The 20,399-nt window shown below is 38.8% G+C and overlaps 1 protein-coding gene, 1 long non-coding RNA gene and 1 other non-coding gene across 10 annotated transcripts in view; 1 reads left to right on the top strand and 2 right to left on the bottom strand.

Annotated features, from left to right (window-relative positions):
• The window catches only part of LOC105677589 (acetylcholine receptor subunit alpha-like), a 66,399-nt gene that overhangs the window by 20,364 nt on the left and 25,636 nt on the right, over nucleotides 1-20,399 (top strand). For all 8 annotated transcript variants that reach the window (XM_012376314.2, XM_067348865.1, XM_067348867.1 and 5 more), the window contains exon 2: nucleotides 1,099-1,149. The gene's annotated coding sequence lies outside the window, so the exon portion shown is untranslated. The remainder of the gene's footprint in view (nucleotides 1-1,098; nucleotides 1,150-20,399) is intronic.
• Nucleotides 8,016-14,492, bottom strand: LOC136997744 (uncharacterized). The gene is made up of 2 exons (XR_010888367.1): nucleotides 9,891-14,492; nucleotides 8,016-9,743 (listed from the first exon to the last, which is right to left on the bottom strand). It is a non-coding gene; the product is annotated as an uncharacterized lncRNA (long non-coding RNA).
• Nucleotides 13,595-13,668, bottom strand: TRNAN-GUU (transfer RNA asparagine (anticodon GUU)). Its single transcript has one exon. It is a non-coding gene; the product is annotated as a tRNA-Asn (tRNA).

Genomic DNA, 20,399 nt, shown 5'->3' with positions numbered 1-20,399 from the left:
GTGGGGAATAATTGTTCGTTACTATAATTCGTGGAAATTGAATTTTTTTATCTGTGTTTCAATCGAAGTAAATATTCAATGTAAATATTCGAAAATTGTATTTCTTCAATTTATTTATAAAACGATCCTTTCTATGATTAAAACCTCAAATTAAAAAATAGTGTAAAAATGTGATGTATCTTTTTGAAACTTTATTTTTACTATGTGTTAAGATATGCTGCATGTGTTTGTTTGTTTATAAAATTAGCACAAATAAAGAATCATATACTTCATGATGGAAAATTTTCCAAGTGAGATATTCTCACCAGCATTTATAATAAAATATGAGTTTTTAATGCAGTACATTTATAGCATATGTACATTTTTAATATAACACTTTAATTAAATTGCGCGTGAAAATTTTCCTCATACGAATAAACACGCGCAACAAAATTTTATATAACGTCACATCTTGTAAATGTTGCGCGTCTTTTCTGAGAAATTCGACCCTATGAAATACATAATTCTTCGTTTGTGCCAACTTTGGTGTTGGCAGTGGCCGACAATAAAAAATATGGCAGACAAACGCACGCGTCGTGTGATGACGAGTGGCGGTGGAAAAGTTTAATAACCGCTCTCAGGCGACGACGCGAGCGCAACAAGAATAATTGACGCAAAACCGCCCGGCAATCGTCTTTGCAGACGTCCTGTTATGATTTATGCTTCGTCGGGAACACGCGGCCAACTCCACGATGTTCGTGCGGTGTTACCGTCGCAATTTTACCGGCCATTAGCCCCGTGTATGATACATCCTTCACGGTTTACCACTTTATTAACACTTAGATTACCGCGTCGAAAGATATATACGGATGATGCTTGCATTTCCGCGAAAGTTTTGTCATTTGCCTTCGGATGACAAGTTTAGTCTCCATTTCAGATAAAGTTCAGCGAAAAGATTGATACGTCGCTGAAAGAAGCAAATATTTATTTTTTCGCTAAATCTTTCAATTATAATGACAAATGAAATTTTAGAAATAATTAATCTTTTGTTTTCGAAATAAAATTATATTTAAAAATTAAGAAGTATAATAATACTATCTGCTTTTCTTTTATTTATAGGGAACCGTCCAACAGAGACTCATCTAGACGCCCCTAAAGCAGCTGTCTACGGTAAGTCTGCGACAGTTAACTTTTTTTATCTTGCGTGGTTCATAAACCCGATTGCTCAATAACAATGAACGCAGCAAGCTTTTACGCCCCGCACGAGCAAGAAATTCTGCTTTTATGTTCGCGCGCAAGCACTCTCGAGAAATTTATTATACTTATAAGCAGGGACAAAATGTTCCTGCAAAATGCACTTCTTCACTGAATTAAAGTAATAAATAACAAAGACGATAACAGATTAGAATGACTAGAAGCGGCGCGATAGATGGTCATTTTCGTAAAAAATTCGTGGCTGATTTAAGATCGCTGAACGGCACACGATAACGATACGCTAATTAGCACGTAAGAACGGCAAATCCTGTAGCGTTAAAGCTCCGTAATTTGGGAGCGCAGCGACAATACGTCGCGCTGTAACAAGCCGCGAGTTGCTGCGATAAGCAGCGCCAACGGCGCCAATTAATTTATTATAACAATTCTACCTTTCAGTTAGATAAACAATGCCGCCGACGCAACAAATTGCACGCCGTGAAACTGCGAAAACGTGTGTCGGCGTGCATGTTTACAACGCGATGCGTCTGTGTGCGCGCGCGTAATGCGTATAATAATGTCGGGACGCTGTAATTAATTTGCCATTGATTGAAATGCGAAATTGCGTCGATATCAGGATCTGCAAATTCCCTGGGGTTAACTGTTTCGCGTGATCGGCGAGCGATTGACAAACTCTTAAACGGCTCGTTTTTTCGAATTAAACACTTTTTGCACAATTTGTAAAATGTGCAACCCCTTTCAGATATATCGCGGCACTCTTCTCGCTTGCCATTTCTGTGACAAATACGAAATGAATCTTTTCGTAACAAAACGACGGAAAAGAGAAATTAATAATTTTCGAATTACGAGCAATTGAAAAGGAGGGGAAATGGCGCTTCGGATGTGCGAGCAGATGGTGTAGTCTTACTTTCGTTTAATTTCAAGTGGATTTCATTTCAACGGACTTGGAGATTAATTACAGAGATATCGAAAATGTTGAAGATTGAAAACTTGGGACAAACGATAAGGATACAAATTCATTAGCGAAAATTTAATCCCGAATTAATCAAGGGTGAAAGGTGAAAGATGGCTCGTTACGTCGGAAGACAATATTTTGTACTTCGGCGCAAGTAATCGCGATAGTTGAAAGTTCGATCTGTTACGATCGCTCTTCGCCGTGACCGATCGCCATTCGACGTTGCGTAGCGCGTAGGCGATATACGCGGTCGTTTACAAGAGCTTTGCACCTAATGGCTCGTTAAATTGAATGTCGTGCACGTCGGGCAGGAATAATAATTGATAATAACTACGGAGTAACGAGGATACCGCTTAGCCGGCTGCCAATCATGAGCTCGGCCTTCGCTGAAGATTCTCGTGAATCTAACAAGATTAGACGTGACGATATTGAAATATTTCGTAGCTAAGTGAAACGTCCATCGAAAGTGTTTTAATAATTTTCCGTCACTTGTCGTTTGAATTATTTACATTAAAAACTGATTTGAATGAAAAAATATGGAATAATAATTTACGCGCTAGCGAATATTTGAAAAATTTTCAAAAAGAATTCAGTCGGCGTTCAACCCGCGAGTTGGAAAACGTTATAAATTGCACATAATTTTGTTGAATTCAGTTAGAGTCATCAATAACAATTGACTACAATTTGATTTTACCGTGCGGCGTGTGTAGAACCGTACGTGTTAAAATAACTATCTTGTCGCGCGTTAGCGCGTTTCCGGTCGACCACAATGTGCTAACCGCGTCTGGAGTGCAACGAGCGCTAGTCCGCGACGAGGTAGTCGAATAGTGGTAGGGTTAAAGAGGCCGCGAGGGAGGGAGGGGTGAGACATACACTGCTGCAAAAGCAACGACCGGGGCTGACCTGAATCTACGGGCGGCGCGATGAAAAGGGAACGACAAAAGCTCTGCGATCTGCGGCGCCAGAACTGAGAGTGAAAATACGGAAAATAGGCCGCGGGACCGGGGACTTCTATATATATATTCGTACATACGTTCTTCTCGTATCAAGCCCACCTGCCCATCCCTCTTCTACAACAAACTATGGCACGCCGACGTCCGATCGCGTCGGACTTCGGAGAAACTGCAGCTGCGGTCTGCGCCATTTAGTTCTTAAGTACTCGCGTCGCGCATAAAGGAGCGATTCCGCTTGCGTCGCTGTATAAAGATAAGAATCCATTCGCGTCGCGGTGGAATAAAGATACGAATCTGCTCGCGAGGAGTGCGAGTTCCTTCCCATAATTGAAAGGCGAAACTTCACAGTCGCGCAATCTCCATGGAAGATGGTGCCGCATTATGAATCCACATTTTTGTTTGCTTAAAGATGGAAATTACGAGGCATAATCGTCCATTTTCTATGGAGATTACGTATCGCAAAGCCTGCGGAAAAGCCTCGCGCGATTTCCATGTCTTAAATATGGATACGACGGTTTGTAAATGAGTTCCCCGATTCTCCCTCGAATAAGCTCACCCGGCCGGGGAGGAAACGACGCCGGCGCCACGGATAAAGAAGCAAACATACAAATAACGTAACTCGTAAATTCCGCGGCGGACACAGCGTAGTTTGTTTTTAATTTAAGCGCAGACAAGTCCCGTAGGTAAAACGGATTAAATCGCGTTAAAGATTCATATCTCCGCGGCAGATGATTATCAATGTTTAATGTCGCCCACCTGCTCCCTTTCCATCCCTCTGCAGCGCTATGGCGCAAGTAACGTCACTTCGTGAGTGCCGTGCGGAAGAGGGAGGAGAGGATGGCGAGGAGGAGGGGCGGAGGGGGATAAAACTGAGAAGTGAGAGTAAAGAAGGAGGAAGCGAAGGAAGATATCGAACTCCGCGATGCCGACTTGCGATGCCGTCGTAATCGAGATCGACGTTGTCGATTGCGTGGGTTGAAGGACGCCGTGAGTTTTTCCGGGGTGCGAGAGAGAGAGAGAGAGAGAGAGAGAGAGCGCTTCAGCGCTTCAGTTACGTCACCGCTGCGCTGCACGTCGGAAGCTCCGTGGATCCGAAGCCACTGCGGAGATCCCGGGGCCGCGGCAAATTAGTTCCGTTCGAATTTCGTGTCGTAATCCCTGGGCACGCGAGAGACGTCGGAAAGAACGACGTTCGTATAAGGCTTCCCGTATACCTCCCGTTCCTCCGGGGATTCCCGCGAACGTGAGAGCTTTGCATGCCGCTTGATCCAACGCCCCGCTGTTGTACGTGGTTCCGATTTTTAAGCAAAACACCGCGCGCGACTCGGATCGAAGAGAGCGCGGGAGCACCTCGTGAATTTTTCGACGACGGCTGAAACGAATCCATAATCGCGAAACGAGATACAAAAACACACAGTGCTTGATAATCAAAATAAAATTTTGAAACTTGCGAGAAATATCCTATTATTTGCACCATCGATTGTTTGCATAAATAATAGAGAATTGTTTTTCACTTTTATAGAATCAGCGAGGCTTTTGAGCGTATGATTTGTTCGCTTCGTAAATACATATTTCTAATAAAAGGCAATTAGAGTAAAAATTTGTATTTGAGAGGATAATTTTCCGTTAGCATCGATCCGCAGTGCGGGATCAAACTTTTTCGTTGAATGCGGAACTCATAAAGATGGCTATAGAACTTTCTCATTCATGCACTTACAAAGAGCACTGACCTGGTTGAAATCGCGATAGATTATGATTTGAACAAGAAAATAATGAGCCACTTCTTGATAATTTATCTTCTTTTGCTTTAAAAATCTAACAATTTGAAATATTTATTGATATGTTAAAAAATCACAGGAATTTTTTATTGTTAATTAATTAATTCAGTAATATGTATAAAGCGAATAACATTTTAAACGCAATCATTTTTTCCATTATTTAAAGTTTTGATAAATTATTCAAACGCTTCTACATTTCTCTGTTAAAGCTTTATATGCAAAATTACAAGAGTAATATTAAAGCATCACTAGAACAAAAGAGGTACTTTTTGATATTCGTTGTAATATATTGCACTTACATTTAATCTACCACCATTCATATGTACATATTATATCAACGTTTTCTTCTGCTTCTTCTATTAATTTTTCAAAGATTTCTCGAACAATACCGTAAAACCAAATTAAAAAGATGTTAATATAAAATGTACAAAAATGCGATGATGCAAATAGAAATATATTACGTTTTACAACAAATTAGTGCTCGCTATAATGTAGATACCATCGTCGTAATTGTAATATTCGGTATATATTCTTGATTATCCCGAGACTTGGCGAACTCTGTATCGCTACGTTGTGCTGTTCTGATGTTGCGTGCGATGTTCTTCCCGTCATTCCGAAGCCGAGGAGTCTCGTACCGCTTCGTTAAGCGCGCGAGTTAAAGCGACGATCCGGTGCACGGCTGGCTGATTGTGTCCCTCCCGCCCGCGGAATCGAGCCGTTTAGGTCTACGTTTCGTCGAGAAATTTCCACTGGCAAAGCCGCGTAATAGCTTTCGGTAGTTTGAACGTCTATAGAAGGTAATTTGTTTCGCGGAGCGAGAGGGATGGGGATGAGGGTGGGAGCCATTCGTTTAACCATTCGTTCCTGGACGAATTTTATTGGAACTTTATGAACGGCAGAAAGAAGAGAGCGCGTTCCATATTCGGCACGACAGGAAGGAAATTGGAAACAGAAACAGGATCATCGCCGAGAGCGATAGCTCTCGAATCGCGTGCTTTTCAAGCAAATCGATTGTCTCTGCGCGCGGTGATAATAGTAGTAATCGTTTGGAATAATCGAAAAAAAAAGATGTAACCGTGACAAATTCGTGGAGAATAATAACTGATATTGAAATATTTTATATGAGTTTTTATCGTACGAATGACGTTTTAATTTATTCTTGCCCTTTCTTTTATTCATATATCCCTTGATGAATTTGGAAATTACTTTTCAAATCAATAATTCTATATCTTTATCTATCTCGTAGATAAAGTAAACTTCTGTTATAATTGAGTCCAGCTGGAATTGAATTTCCTCGTCAGATTTTAAGAAATGTTTCGGAATGATAAGGAGGACGTTTTATTTCGCCGCATAATTTATTTTCTTTAATGTTCGTGATACTCCGATCCTGTTTATTTGCCTATCGTGACGAGGTAGAGAAAGGAAAGTGGAGAGAAGAAAAAGAAAAAAAAGATAGGGAAATGATAAAGAGCCATATTTTTCGGTTCGTTGTGCCATTCGTCACGGCCGAAACGACGATTGATACGCTGAACGAATTGTCCTCGACGACGTAGATGGATGGTGCTTAGATCCCGTGGATCGCAGGTGGCGATCCACGCTACCATCCGGAACTTCTCCTTTACTACGGATCTCCTTTCGCATTATTCATACTATCATTGCGCTGAATTTGGAAAGCTAGAGAAATAATTGAGCCGGAGGGAAATAATTAAGAAGTTTACTAGACTGGAAATTTCCTGCCCTTTTTTCCCCTTTTTCTTGTTTTAGCGTGTCACCCTGCAAATTCTGTCCAAAAAAAAGTAACTGGCGAACAATCTACTTGAGTTTAATCGTTCTTTCATGCTTGCGAAAGGCTTTGATTCAGTTTTCCGCTATATAAAACGCGATATATTAACCGACTACAATATTAAGTTATATTATGTGTTATAAAAGACATTCGAGAGTGAAATAAAGGTCTATATTACTTGCGAGCCGCCGAGTGATTTACAGCTGTTGAACATTAAAAAGCCCCTCCTCACAAGCTCTTTTCTCAGAAGCTTACATCTGACGCGATAGAAATTTCTCTTCAGTCGCAACATCTCGATTTAAAAGAATATTATTGAATAATTCGGCTTTTTTATTTACTAACGATACACAAACTTCGCGGAATTGATTATAAACTATCAAAGATTTTTCACTGCATTCTTCGATGCGCGGGGAGGCTCGCGGCGCGACCGAACGAAGAAAGAGATAACTCACGCCGCGAGTTTTCACGGCATGGATAGCAAAGTTTCCCTTCCATTTCGCTGCTCGGTACTCCTCCTACGCTTCCTTCCCCTCAGCCATCCCACACGAATCACCGTGTTCCCGGTCCTACGTTGAAGCTTTATGAAAATCCCGTTGAAGTTTAGTCGGGCGAAATAGCGCTGCGAAAGTTCCACGGATGCGGCGGCTGGCAGCGTCGTACGCTTTGTCTACTTGGCCGGCTTGTTTCCCGTTACTTCCCTTACGAAGGAAAAAATCTTTCCGCGGAAACCGATGGGAGGGGGTACTTTTCACTTTTCCCGGCGAGTTTCGAAGGATGTCCGCGCTGAAAGAGCACAGCTGTGGAGTTACCGTTCGATGAATTATGCATGTAAATTGCAATTGACTTTCCACGAATAAAAGCACGCCGTTGAACACGAAGTGGGATCCCAAAAGATCCCATCTTATTTATTTTTAATGATGGATTTCTCAACTGACTTGAAATTTTGAATTAAAGCTCCGAGGACAATTAGTATTTGCTACAACTCTTCAATATTCATCTTTTTGTTTAATATTACTTTTTAATAATATATTGTTTTTTAATATTACACTAATTTAATTTAAATTAACAAGATATAAAAATAATTAGAAGTGCAAAAAACAAGAGCATTTGAAATTATACGGATAAAATTATTTTTTTATTTAATTATATTCTATAAATGTTTTAGAAAATTGTCAGACTTTTGAACTATCTCGATAAAAGGGTTTCGACTTTCGAGAAACTTTTGTATGTCTCGAGACTAATTAATCTCCGTATCGGAAGCATTTATTCATCATAATGGGGTCTCGAGAGTTTTTGAACGAGCCAAAAGCACGGTCGAAGTTTCGACATTCAGTAGAACTTCATCACGATTGATAAATGAAAGAAACTTTCTCTTTGCAATTTTAGAATAGTTAAAAAAATACCGCCGGATTATATCTTCTTTCTATCATTTTTTTTATTTAGTCTTTAATATAAAATATACTTTGATATTTTTAATCGCGCATAAAGAGGGATGGAAAAGTCAACGGAATAAAATTAACAGTAAAAAATTAAACATTTAACTTCGTTACTTCTAAATAATTATATTATGTACAAGTGCAAAACAAACATACATTTTCATTAAAAATAAAAAAGTACGAACAAGAAAAAATGTATGTATTCATAGCGTACTTCAAAAGATTTCGTACATCTTCGATCTGCTTCGTCAACAGGAACCAGCTAAAGTTTGAGCTAAGTACTGGAAAGATTTAAGAAAGATTTAAGAACAGTTAGTAGTCGGGGAGATGTTGTATCCGTACGCGGTTCGTAAGTTTATCTGTAAAGAGATATTTCATCGAGAGATTACGAGGTAATGGACTTCGCGATTACGCGGCCTCGGGAAATTTTCGTTCGTCGCGAGGGTGGCACGAGATTATCAGAGCAAGTCGATGATAAACTGATGATAACGAGCGACCTGACCGCCTAATGATTCATGTATCCCTTCAACTATCTGTCGTAGCGATCGAAAACTAATCTTGTTATCGCTCTCTACCGAGTTACTTGTACGTCTTGATGACTGTCATCTAGCCGACTGCATAGCGCGAGATAAAGTGACTCCGGTCGTTAACAGGGTGTGACTTCTTTCAGACCAGGGATCGTAGACCCTGGATTTGCGACCCGAAAATTTTATTAGCCCCCTCGGGATGAACATTCCTTCAGAAAAATAATCATATTGACCGTAATAAAATATTGACACAAATTTAAAAAAAAAATTCTTCCTCTCCTTCCAAAGAAATTATATGAAATAAAAAAAAAAAAATTGTTAGATTAAAATTGAAAATTTTACATTTTCTGCTTATCATATTATCTTGCAAAATTATTCTGTTCAAGAAAATAACTGGACAATAATCTGATTGAGTTTAATAATTTTCTCACTTATTGTTAATAACATTTTGTAAAATTCAAATATTAATTTTCTTGTACTTAAAGTTGTTGAATGTAATATCGATAAAAAATACATTAATTAATTTAAAATTAAATATTTATTTTTTAATCTTAAAGAGAGAGAGAGAGAGAAAACTTACTTTTTAATCCATTTAAAGAAAGCAATATTTCAGACCTGTAAATTTGCTTTGTCTCAAGTACCATAATTACTCTAATGTGTGCTTTTACATCTCACGGTAATTCTCGAACGGCTGCTCACCCTTGCGGCTATTCTACATCCCATTTACGCTATTACATTACACAACCCCGAGATGGAAGCAGGTCATTACGTTCCATCATGTTCCCTTTAACAATATGACTTACCGTACGACGTTGGGGAAAAGTGACCATCGGTCATTCCCTTGAGAAAGAACGGCAAAGGGCGGCAAGAGAACATACGTGATATCCCGTGGAATCGAGATCGAGCGAAGCCGTTCCATTGACCCGTGGGAAAAATCCATCGGAATAGAAGGACACGGTCGGCAGGGTCTAAAACTCAATTTGTCAGCGTGTCGTAGCTTTCGGGATCTCCTTCGCAAGAAACATTGCCTTAGCCTTTTAGGGCCTCGCGTCTCGCATGACGCTTACCTCCGTCGTCGTGGTGAGTTCTTTTTCCTTCTTTCCTCTCAAATTGCGTTACGCTTCAGTTATCAAAAAAAAAATAATTCTGTGAAAATAATCTCCCGCCTTTAAAAACGGCTATAATGATATTGCCGGTGTATCTGAAAAGATTTTCCACCTCGGAAAATCTTATAACACAACTTGAGGAAATATGCCATTAATCTTACCTTTTTCTTTTCATTCCTTAGTAAGATATTTTATTTGGCTCAAAATTAATATTGTACACGTGGATTTAGGAACATCTACTTGTGTTATTTTTATCAATATCATCTTTTTAGAACTGTGAAAATTATTGCCACCTGCAAAAAATGCAATTCATTCAATTGTTGTTGCAAATTAATACTCTTGATTTTTGGCACAATTAAACAAATACAATAATATACAGTAACGACAGTCTGATAAAATATATGTGTTCGCCGTGGATCGAAAAAAGAAAAATGCAAACTTGGGCATAAACATAATTTTTCAATTTTGCGAATACATATACATTGTTTACCTAAAAAATGACGCACCTCAAAGCAAACTTTTCCACCAGGTGAAACTCTGCATATGCTATATTGAAGAAAAGTTATAAAAATGACAACACATGACATTTCGAGGATAAATTTCACGGACCTAGAGTTATTTTATCGCGGTACGTTGATCTTTTTAATAAACAATGTGTTCGCAAGTTTGAAAAAATTAATTTTATCCCACGCGCGCCTGAAGAATTTTCCCGACCTGCGGCGGATACAGTTTATCAAACTGTCGTTGTCAGTCGTTCGTTTAATCTTTAATCAAATCCGCGCAATCGCCTGGCATAACATAACAACGAAGAGAAAACGCGAGATCGATGAAGCGGGGCGTCGCGACGCGGAGATCCATCCGTGATGAGGGAATTGGGTTACTTGAGAAGTAGATGCTAAAAAATTCCCAGAGGGAGAAAGAATGGCGTCGAGTGAGTTGCCGTGGGAAGAAGGCGAAGGTGGAAAGTCATTACCGTGACAAAGACGATCGGAGCAATCGAGCCCGGTTCGAGAAGCCTATCAGTAAGCTTCAGCCGCGACTAAAGAAGCTTCCGGCGATTTAAGTGCGGCGCCCGAGAGGAAGAGAGAGAGAGCGAGCCTCAGCACGCGGAAAAAAAAAGGTGGGAAAGTGGTTGAAAGGGCGCCCGGCCGGTACGGCGGGCAGAGAGAAAATTGGCGGTCTTTTGCGCAGTAATACGTAAACCAGAACGGCTTTGCGGAATCAAACGCACTCGCGGGAAACTCGCTTTTGCGTGTATCTCTTTTTTTTTTTTCGAAACATACTGACAGCGCGGCGAGAACGAGTTCGCGGGGGGCGGATGGAAACGCAAACAGCACTCGCACGGGAGAATGTGAAAGTGCGAACAAAGAGGAAGATTGCTGAGAGTTAACCGGACTTTCGCTCGAGCGGCGCTCCGTAGTGAGATTCTCGCGAAAGAGGAGAATTATGGTCCCGCGGGAACGCGAGAGACGGGATAGAATTACAACTGCTATTTGTTTTCACTTTTTTAACACTTCCGCTTCCCTATTTCACCCTTTTTCGACATCGCGCACAAAAGAAGTTCCCGGCTTGACGCAGTCTTTTTTTATTTTTTTTTATGTTTTTGTTGCTCTTTTCATACTAATCTCCGTTTCATTGTGGGACTTGCACGTGCGCTTCACGATCGTCCGGATCTTTCTCGTCACAGGTAATTAGTTTCCTCGTTCGTTTTACTCTTTTGCTCTCTTTTTCTCCCCCCCCCCCCCCCCCCCCCATCGGCCCGATATTCTCTTTGTCGGCTCAGTCTTTTGACTCGTGCCAGATCAAACGCTCGAAATCCCAAAATGAAGTTTGTTGAACGATCGGGAGTTCACGTCGATAGGCATTCGGTTCGATTGTAAAATGCTAGGCTTTTTCGTTTTTCCTGCAATTCGACAAGGGCGTGATAAAAGGAATTTCTCGTCGAAAAGATGTATCCACGCGAATGATAAGTGCGTTATCCATTGCGTTTGGATCATTAAACATAAAATTCAATTTTTCGTCATTTTTATAGGCGCTTGCGATAAAATCAAGTACGAAAATAATTAGACAAAAAGAGAAGGATTTAGTATGTAAAAGCATACAACACATTTGCCTTAAATTTATTGTCGTGACATTTAGCCGCCTTTTAATTCCCACGTTTATTTTCGCAGTTATGATTCAAGATATCAGTCGTATTAAGAATTACGTCGGAAAACAAAAATAATCTGCCATTTGAAAACGATGCTGTGCAAACGCCGGGTAAAATAAAAACGCGACCGCTTGAAATTCCAATATTTAGATACGTGACCTGCGGCGAAACCACGAACGTGGAATTCGACTGCAGTTGATGCCGTGTTATCGGCGTTGTACTTGCAACGATTCGGCAACTATCCGTTGCAGCGAAAATTCGTTTTCACGTGTATTAAAGGTGCTGGGGAGAGATGGAGAAGGAGAGAGAGGTCTCTTTCTCCTGACCTCCCTAACTTTCGTTTGTGAACGAGAAACATGTGAACTTGTCTCTAGTTTCTATGCATGCTTCTCCCCGCTCTCTACGTGATAAGCGTCGAACACGTCGCGTGTTCCGGACACATGACGCACGCGATGCCAAGCCTCTAATGAGTTTCGGTTAACCGGCTGGCACGCAACTGCGTGCATTGCGTTACTCGCACAGTAGTAATGTCGATTTTGTATTTGTTGTTGTCGAACGCAGTTCTCGTGTTCGTTCAAGAAAGATTGGGGATTTAAAAGTGATTAAAATCGTAATGGGCAAACAATTAATGAGTGGCGTGTCATAAAATATAAATATATGAAAATCGTTTTATAATAACATTTTATATACGCGTTATCTGATTATTGCGTTTATCATTTATTATGCATTTATTAACTGTCCGAGTTGATTTTGATTAATTACCCAGAAAAGCTTAAGTAAAAAATGTATAAATTATGTCATACACATTATATAACACTTATCAGTCATTCACGTTATATTAATTTTTTTCAGTCATTAAAATTTTCTTACAGTACACATATTTTTTTTTTTTTTTTTTTTTAACGTGACCTAAAATATAAGTTAATAATTGCAAGAGAAACGTAAAATCATACTTGGATTTATATTGAAATACGTTTCGAAAGCATGGTTTTATTTTATTTTGGAAAGTCTTATTCTTGAAATAGGCCATCAGCAGCATCAGAATTCCCGACAACCGTAGTTGCGATAACCTACGGAGCAGGGTGGAGTTTAATCATGAATCATCTCCATAAGTTCATCCTCTGCTGTTTGGATCAGTATATATCCTTACTGATGACCGACTTGACGTTTCTTTTAGGAATGCTTCTATAGACTAGCGTTTGAAACTTAGTTACGAGATATACTTAGCTTCTCTGCGACATCTAGTGGTTCGTGTCTCAAATACATCGACACAAGCTATATTATATCTTCTGCGCAATGTGTTCGTATCAACGTTGCACGTGCTCGAGGATAGATAGGTTTCGCAAGACCAGATCCGCTCGCGTAAATATTTCATGAGCTCTTCTGATGTGCTGACCGATGCTGATTCATTGCATTTTTAGTGAAATATTTTAAGAAACAACTAACAGCGGAAAAAGACGATCACGTAATCTCCGCGTATGCGTAACAATCTCTCCGAAGCGTTTCACAAACAGTGATACAGCATTTTATTTTTTTTTTGTTTATCTCTTGTAATTTATAAAAAAAAAAATTTTATTAAAAACGTTCCGTTTCTTTTAATAAAATATTTTTTCTCAGTCTCTGTGGCGTTATTGGCTATTTTCGTTCAGCTGTTAATCAAAAGATTTAAGTGATTCAAATTATTGTTACAAGACATGTTCATTACAATAAAAAATACGCCCCCGGGTGGGCTCGAACCACCAACCTTTCGGTTAACAGCCGAACGCGCTAGCCGTTTGCGCCACGGAGGCTGATGCATCTGTCTTTTTTTTTTTATGTACTGTACATGTGTGTAGTATGACAAGACGATTATTGATTTAATTAATATAATTTAGAAATATTTAATAACAATACATTTTTAAGTAAATTTATTTTTCTAATGTGTAAAAAGTATAAACTAATTTTTTTCTAAACTGTTTCTTTTACAAATTTAAGAATTTTTATAAATCTCTTGAATTTCGAAAAGAAGCATTTACAATGCATATTTTTATATAATTGTTTCCGTTCACTATTGATTTCACTACTATGTAAATTGCGAATAACATTTGAAATTGCTGTAAAGAAAATAGAAAAAAGCGGAAAATAAATACGCGCTTGTCAGATTGCATCGCAAATATATCACTCGATCAATTTGATCGCTATTCGCAGGAGCAAATCGCATGTCTCCGAAACTACTATTCACCATTGATCGCATGTCGGTCCGCGATGAAAAACGGAAAAACGTGTCTCTCTTTCTTTCGCCGTCGGACAATAGTCCACGGCTGAAAATATGCAAAATCGGCATGCAATCCAAGCGTATCCCGTGGAAATAAATCCGATAAACAGGCTGCCCTGCGGCGAGCGTAGCCGAAATGTGCGAAACCAGAAAATCGCGTAACGTTTATTCTTACCGTTGTACCAACAGCGTTTGTATCAAGCATTGAAACTGCTGTACTTTCGGTGAATTTCAATTTCGATGCTGTAGACACACGAAACGGATCTCTGTATTTATTCGTGACGAGATGAAAACGCGAAAGTTTGCGTAAGGTTCATTTTTTCGTACCTACTGGGTGTTCGAAAAATAAACATTTTTCTTTTTTTTCCAAATAAAGATTGTTTCATTTTTCAATTAAGTACAAGTTATATTATTTAACAAAAAATGCAGATTCTTATCTAAAATTTTGTTGAAAGATTTATTCTAAATTTGTCAAAGAAAGCGAGACTTTGTACAATGCATACGTAATCAGGGAGACGACCGATATTCCTGCACTACGAACTCGTCATAGATCTAAATATGTATTTACATTTGAGTAAAAATTGCAGTCGATATCGGCGGCCTCAATCTCGCGTTTGCGTCGAGATTCACGATGACATTAAAATGCAACGAATGCAAACATTCGCGGTAGAAGCTGAGTCGAGGACGACCCGGGTGAAATAATATTCATGAAAATATATTTGTCCGCATATTTGATTCTCAAAGCTAAATAATATGTATTTAAGAGTAAAACACGAAAAGCGAATTTAACATTAATAAAAATGAAATGAGGCTTCCGTCAAGACACTTTGCGTAAGCACTTGAAAATTTTAAACACGCTATCGATCGAATTTTTCCAATACATTATTTTCCACTCGAATATTTATCATATTAGAAACCTAAATCGCTTATTACTAATTTTTTTTATACAATTATTTATTAGTTTATTAAGACAATTAAAAAAATTAATTATAATAGATCGAAATTTTTTTAATACGAAAATTTGTTAGCAAAGCTCTCGTAGGCGATATTCGAATATGAGAATTTTCAGGCTAATTATCATAAATTAAGCGATAAATCTTCATCTCACAGATTTTATTGGAGTTTTTATCTTCATACGAATAAAATATATAAACGGATATTCTACTAATTGTAACGAATATACTTTAGATATTTGGGGGTAGCCTTTTTGATGGTAAAGTACGATGGGTTCGCACGTTATTTATATATATATGTGTGTGTGTGTGTGTACATACAACAGACTTTCGAGCTTCCCGTCAATTTACGTCGTTGGCACTGGCTTATATCACGAGCCGTTTACGATCATTTATCGACGCCGACGTCGACATGGAACTTAAGGCACTTAGTGCAAATCGTGATCTACGAGCGAGTCGTGAGGGGCACGGCTCCGAGGGAGCGGCTTAACTCGTCTCAAGACACCTCGAGATAGCCCCCCTGTTCGAGGCGTCGTCACTAATTAAGAAATACTTCCCCCGACGCTTAGCCTAACAGCTCGAGCACGCGTGATTTCGACCTACATCACTTATTCTGCGCGAGGCCGACCGGCAATGTTTATCTACTTATCGTTCCCTCCGAAGAGGATTAGCAGCGAAGCTGCTCAAGTTTTTCAACTTGTAGTAGGAGTCTCGTAGGGCAACCTCGAATTGGTTTACGAAGAGACACTGAAAATAACTTCTCTTGAAATATTCAGAGCATTAGTTCTTCACAACATTTAATCCATTGCGGTTTTACAATAATAAAATTGACGTTTGCAGCATAATTTTGATCTTTTCAATATACTATAAAAATAATTTCTGCCTTTACGTGTAAATAATATTGTTTCTGTATATCGATAACGTCGAGTAAGATAAATAAACAGCGTGTTACGATATCAAAAAGTGGACTCGCACTATTTTGCATTTTATCACTTCAGTTGTTTATAATTCTACCGGAACTTGTAATTTCAAATGTTGAACCGTCAATACGGACAATATTTGAATCACACGAATGTGAATCGGCAGGTATCATAGAAAAATATATCGATATTGACGAGATACCGTCTTTTTAACATCACTCAAAAAAATGATCTTGCAATAATAGCTAAAATTTTCTAGGTGTAAAAAATTAACTAAAACAGATAAATGATTAGCAACTGTTGTGATATTGCATATGTAATTACTTAATCAGTTTAGATGACAGAAACAGAATATATATCTGTATTGTTTGTGAACTTTAAAAAGAAAGTTTCTCTAAAGCGCCTATCTATATAAGATCAATCACGTGTTAGATCATGCAATGAATAACATTTAACAGTGGTACCTAAATTTTTCAGAAGCTATTGCTAGAACATTACTGCTATAAATTCTATATGTGACAAACAATGTTTTCACAGATACGAAAAATAGCGATACATTCTTGTTGCGATATCTAGAAATCTAACTACATCAGCGAAATATTTTTTTGAGTGCAGAGCATTTTCTATTGAAACTAGTGCAAATTAATCACTACTTACGTTCAAATTATTCAAACTGTCCAAATTAGACGCTCATTTTTTTTACGAATTCATATTCCACATCAAATTGTGATTTAGATCTTAAGTTGGACTCCGAATTAAAATCTGGAAGTTAAATGCGAAATGGCAGATCAAGTTGAGCAATCGCCTCTTTATATGCACATCAAATATATTTTCTAGCAAGCACGAGTTCATGAAAGTTGGATTAAATTGCCTCTCGAGCACGATCCGAATCGCCTTGGAAGGCACTATAAGATTCGAAGAGCCATGATCCGTTTTCCTCGTAAAATTAGCGGGCGTATCCCGACGTCTATTAAATCGTCGAGATTAACAGCGTACACAAGCTTTCCTCACACAAAATATACAAATATCAATTGAGAGAACGTTAATGCAACATTATTTTAGTAATAATTTTCGCATTTTATTCTCTCACTTATGATAAATAGTTAAGAGTACAAGAGCAACTATTTGTTTCAACGTCGCCATTTGACACTGTTGAATACCGGAGCCCGACTGCTTGATCACACTCCGATCACTTGATACGCGTTATCGGAAGCGCGTTAAAATAGCGTTGCGTAATCAAAATTGTGTCATCGTGTCGAGAACCGGTGGTATACGTGACGTTTAATTGGACGATATTTGCAGAACGCATGTAATCACCTGTTGCACGCAAGATGCGCCCGTTAATGCCGACGCGCTTAAATAAATTTCCATCGGATATTCTTAAGCGAATTGGTATTCACTTCGCGATGTGCAGAGGATCCTTCCAGACAATTGGAGCCCTCGTTAGCCTAGCATCTATTCGTTGCGAGCTTTAGCAAAACGAGATTTGATTCCCTGCAGTCTTTCTCAAAGTGTTGCTCGAGTGATGCAGAGATTTTATAAAATTTCTAGTGTAATAATGTGCTTGTAATTTTCTCATTTTTATTCGCATAATAAATTTACAATAAGACATTTTATAATAATTATTCGCGACGGAAAGATATCGGCAGAGATAAAAAGAGCGATAAAGCGCATTTTTGGAGTACTAAATTTTTCCGGCAAAATAAATTTACTAAAAACTATTACACTCGAGTTATTTAAGAAAAAAACTCACAAATACGATAAAAGCTCTTGAGTTATATACTTTTAACTCGGTTTGTCCGTAAACGGTTACTCGTTGAACCTTCTCTGCTCGTCCGACCGATGTCTTATTGGGTCACAGGGTATGCATGTGCATGCGCAGCGGGCCTTCGAATTCCAGAACACGTCGGAATGACGAAGGGAAGCCCTAGAATACGTTGGTAGTGTCGATGAGAGTCGACATATTGGGATTTTCAATTGAACAGTTGGACGTCGTGTGGAATGTGACGCGGGTCGAAAGTCGAGGAATGAAGTAATCTTCGCGGAATGGGTGACCTTACGTCCTATACATGGCTTATATGTAAGAAATACGACCGTCAATTACGTTTGTCGCACTCATTTTTATTCTTATTTGCATTCGTATTTTTTCCCGAATTAGAAAGAGCAAATTATCGTGGCAAAATAAATAAATACGTCACGTGCTTCTTCAAAAGAGTTAAATAAAGATCGATTATCATATTAGATTCCAAATCGACTCTTTTCTACATTTTATTGCGTGACTAAAAGCTGTTCTATTAAACATAAAAGATTATATATTATATGCGTAGAAAATATTTATATGATAAAAGGAAATTAAAGAAAAGAAAGAGAAAGCATTTTCTTTTATTGAAATATATTATTAATAACTGTAATACACGCCAATATCAGAAATGTCGGTATTGCGTGAAGAATAGGCGTTAAAATAAAATGCTAACAAGTAAGAGAAAAATAACCTCGAAATATATTTCACTATATAATACATATTACAATAATTTTTATATATTGTGCGAAAAATAATGAAAAAAAAACCCTTTTGACATACTCTAAAAAAATAAAATATTTTAGAAGCGGCTTCTTCGACGGAGTTCGTTTTCTCCTTAACGTTATTTTAATGCCCGTTCTTCACGCGATACGAACATTTCAGCGAAAAACTAACTGGCATGTACCACGGCGAGTGTATTTCGCAATTGTTGAAAATAATCCAATCGATCGAGCGAGATCGGCATTTAATTATCACTAGGGGGATTGTCGGACTGCTTCGAGTTGTCGGATTATCGCGCGTACTGACGTCGTCCGCGCAAATTAGCTCCCGTACCTTGATTTCATGCAATCATCCGTGGCCGAGAATCGAGCTGCACGAACCGCCGATTAGGACGCTTGTGTATGCGCAATTGCATCCCGCCCGCGAAACGAACGCCTGCACACGGAATGCAACGACCTATCGATCGAATGCGACTCGCTTCGAGTCTCGCGGCTCGCCACCGAGAAGCGAGCGACCAATTTCGGGGCATGAATTATCCCGACAGGAACTTTATACAGTGTACACGTTATTGTTATCGTAACAACTGGATCGGTCAATTTGCCAATTCGACTGTTGATTATACAGGGTGAAAAAGCCGCGATTTTGTAATTCTCTTTGCTAATAAAAGCGTGTTAACACAAGAAAATATTTGTAATTAATATCGGAACAAATACTGATTAAACACTTATAATTGTATGTAAATTTTGCCAAATTGAAAATCTTTTTAGAAAAAGAATTATTTATTCTATATCAAAATTTTATGAGTTGTGAAATTAAAAATTAAAAATATGCAAACTCTTGTATAATTTTATAACCTTTATAAATTTATATATTAATGAACAAATAATATATTATCGATTTTATTTGGCCTGAAATCTTGTCTTCTACGATACACCAAAATTATATCTTAGAACTCTCGGCCCTGAAATGCTTCAAATCTATTTCTGCAAAAATGATGAATGATGAACGATGGCGGCTCTTGGATGAAGATTGAAACGTATTGTAGGCACTCTCGGTAGAGATCCGTAATTCTTTTTCGCATATTCTCGATTCTTTCCCGTTTCCGTCTTGCTTACGTGCGGCTGTCGAGTATCAAAGTTTCGAACTTCCGTTCGCGCGAAGCTACAACTCTAAATGACGTTCGACGTAAGCGCCGTCTTGAAAACTTCAAGCTGTCGGCTTCCGGCATCTTATCGCTCTTTTCTGTATGTACCTCCCATCGCTCCAGCGATTTGGATTCATTTAACACTCACGGAGTGACTTACTTCCAGAACAATTCAAAGAATAATTCCTTTCACTTCTTTTTCCTTACAAGTCCCTCCAAGATGAAACGTTTGCTTCACTTGATATTTCGCCATCAATGAAACGCGCATATGTCCTATGTCTCTTTAGCGTCAACCTCGCTCGCGTTTCAGTTCTTCTCTTCATACACGACTAACATATCTTTCGGACAACAGCAAAAAAAAATGCATGACGTTATTTCTTCGCGTTTTTCTTTGCTCTCCGCTCTTTAGAGAGATCCGGAATTAATTAAAAGTTACATTTCCAGGGATTCAGAATGCTACGTCAGATTCACAATGAAGTTAAATCAGACTTCCGCTTCTTTGCTTCTTCATTCTTTTAACTGTGTATTTTCGCCGAATGCATTTCACAACGCGCCGCCGGGAATCGCCAGACCGTCGCAAATGCGGGGCAAATCTTCCGGCGCGTCGGCAACCGGAAGTTTCGAGTACCGCAGATTCTCTGCCATTGTTGCTCGCTCAACACCGCATTCGCGGGCTAGTCTGAAGTTTTCCGAGGGAAAATTCTTCGTTTGCGTTTTTCATCGCAAGTT

The sequence above is a fragment of the Linepithema humile genome, chromosome 2 (genome assembly GCF_040581485.1).
Source record: "Linepithema humile isolate Giens D197 chromosome 2, Lhum_UNIL_v1.0, whole genome shotgun sequence".
NCBI classification, from domain to species: Eukaryota; Metazoa; Arthropoda; class Insecta; order Hymenoptera; family Formicidae; genus Linepithema; species Linepithema humile.
The sequence above is the reverse complement of the archived record's forward strand: the minus strand, read 5'-3'. Positions and strand labels throughout refer to the sequence as shown.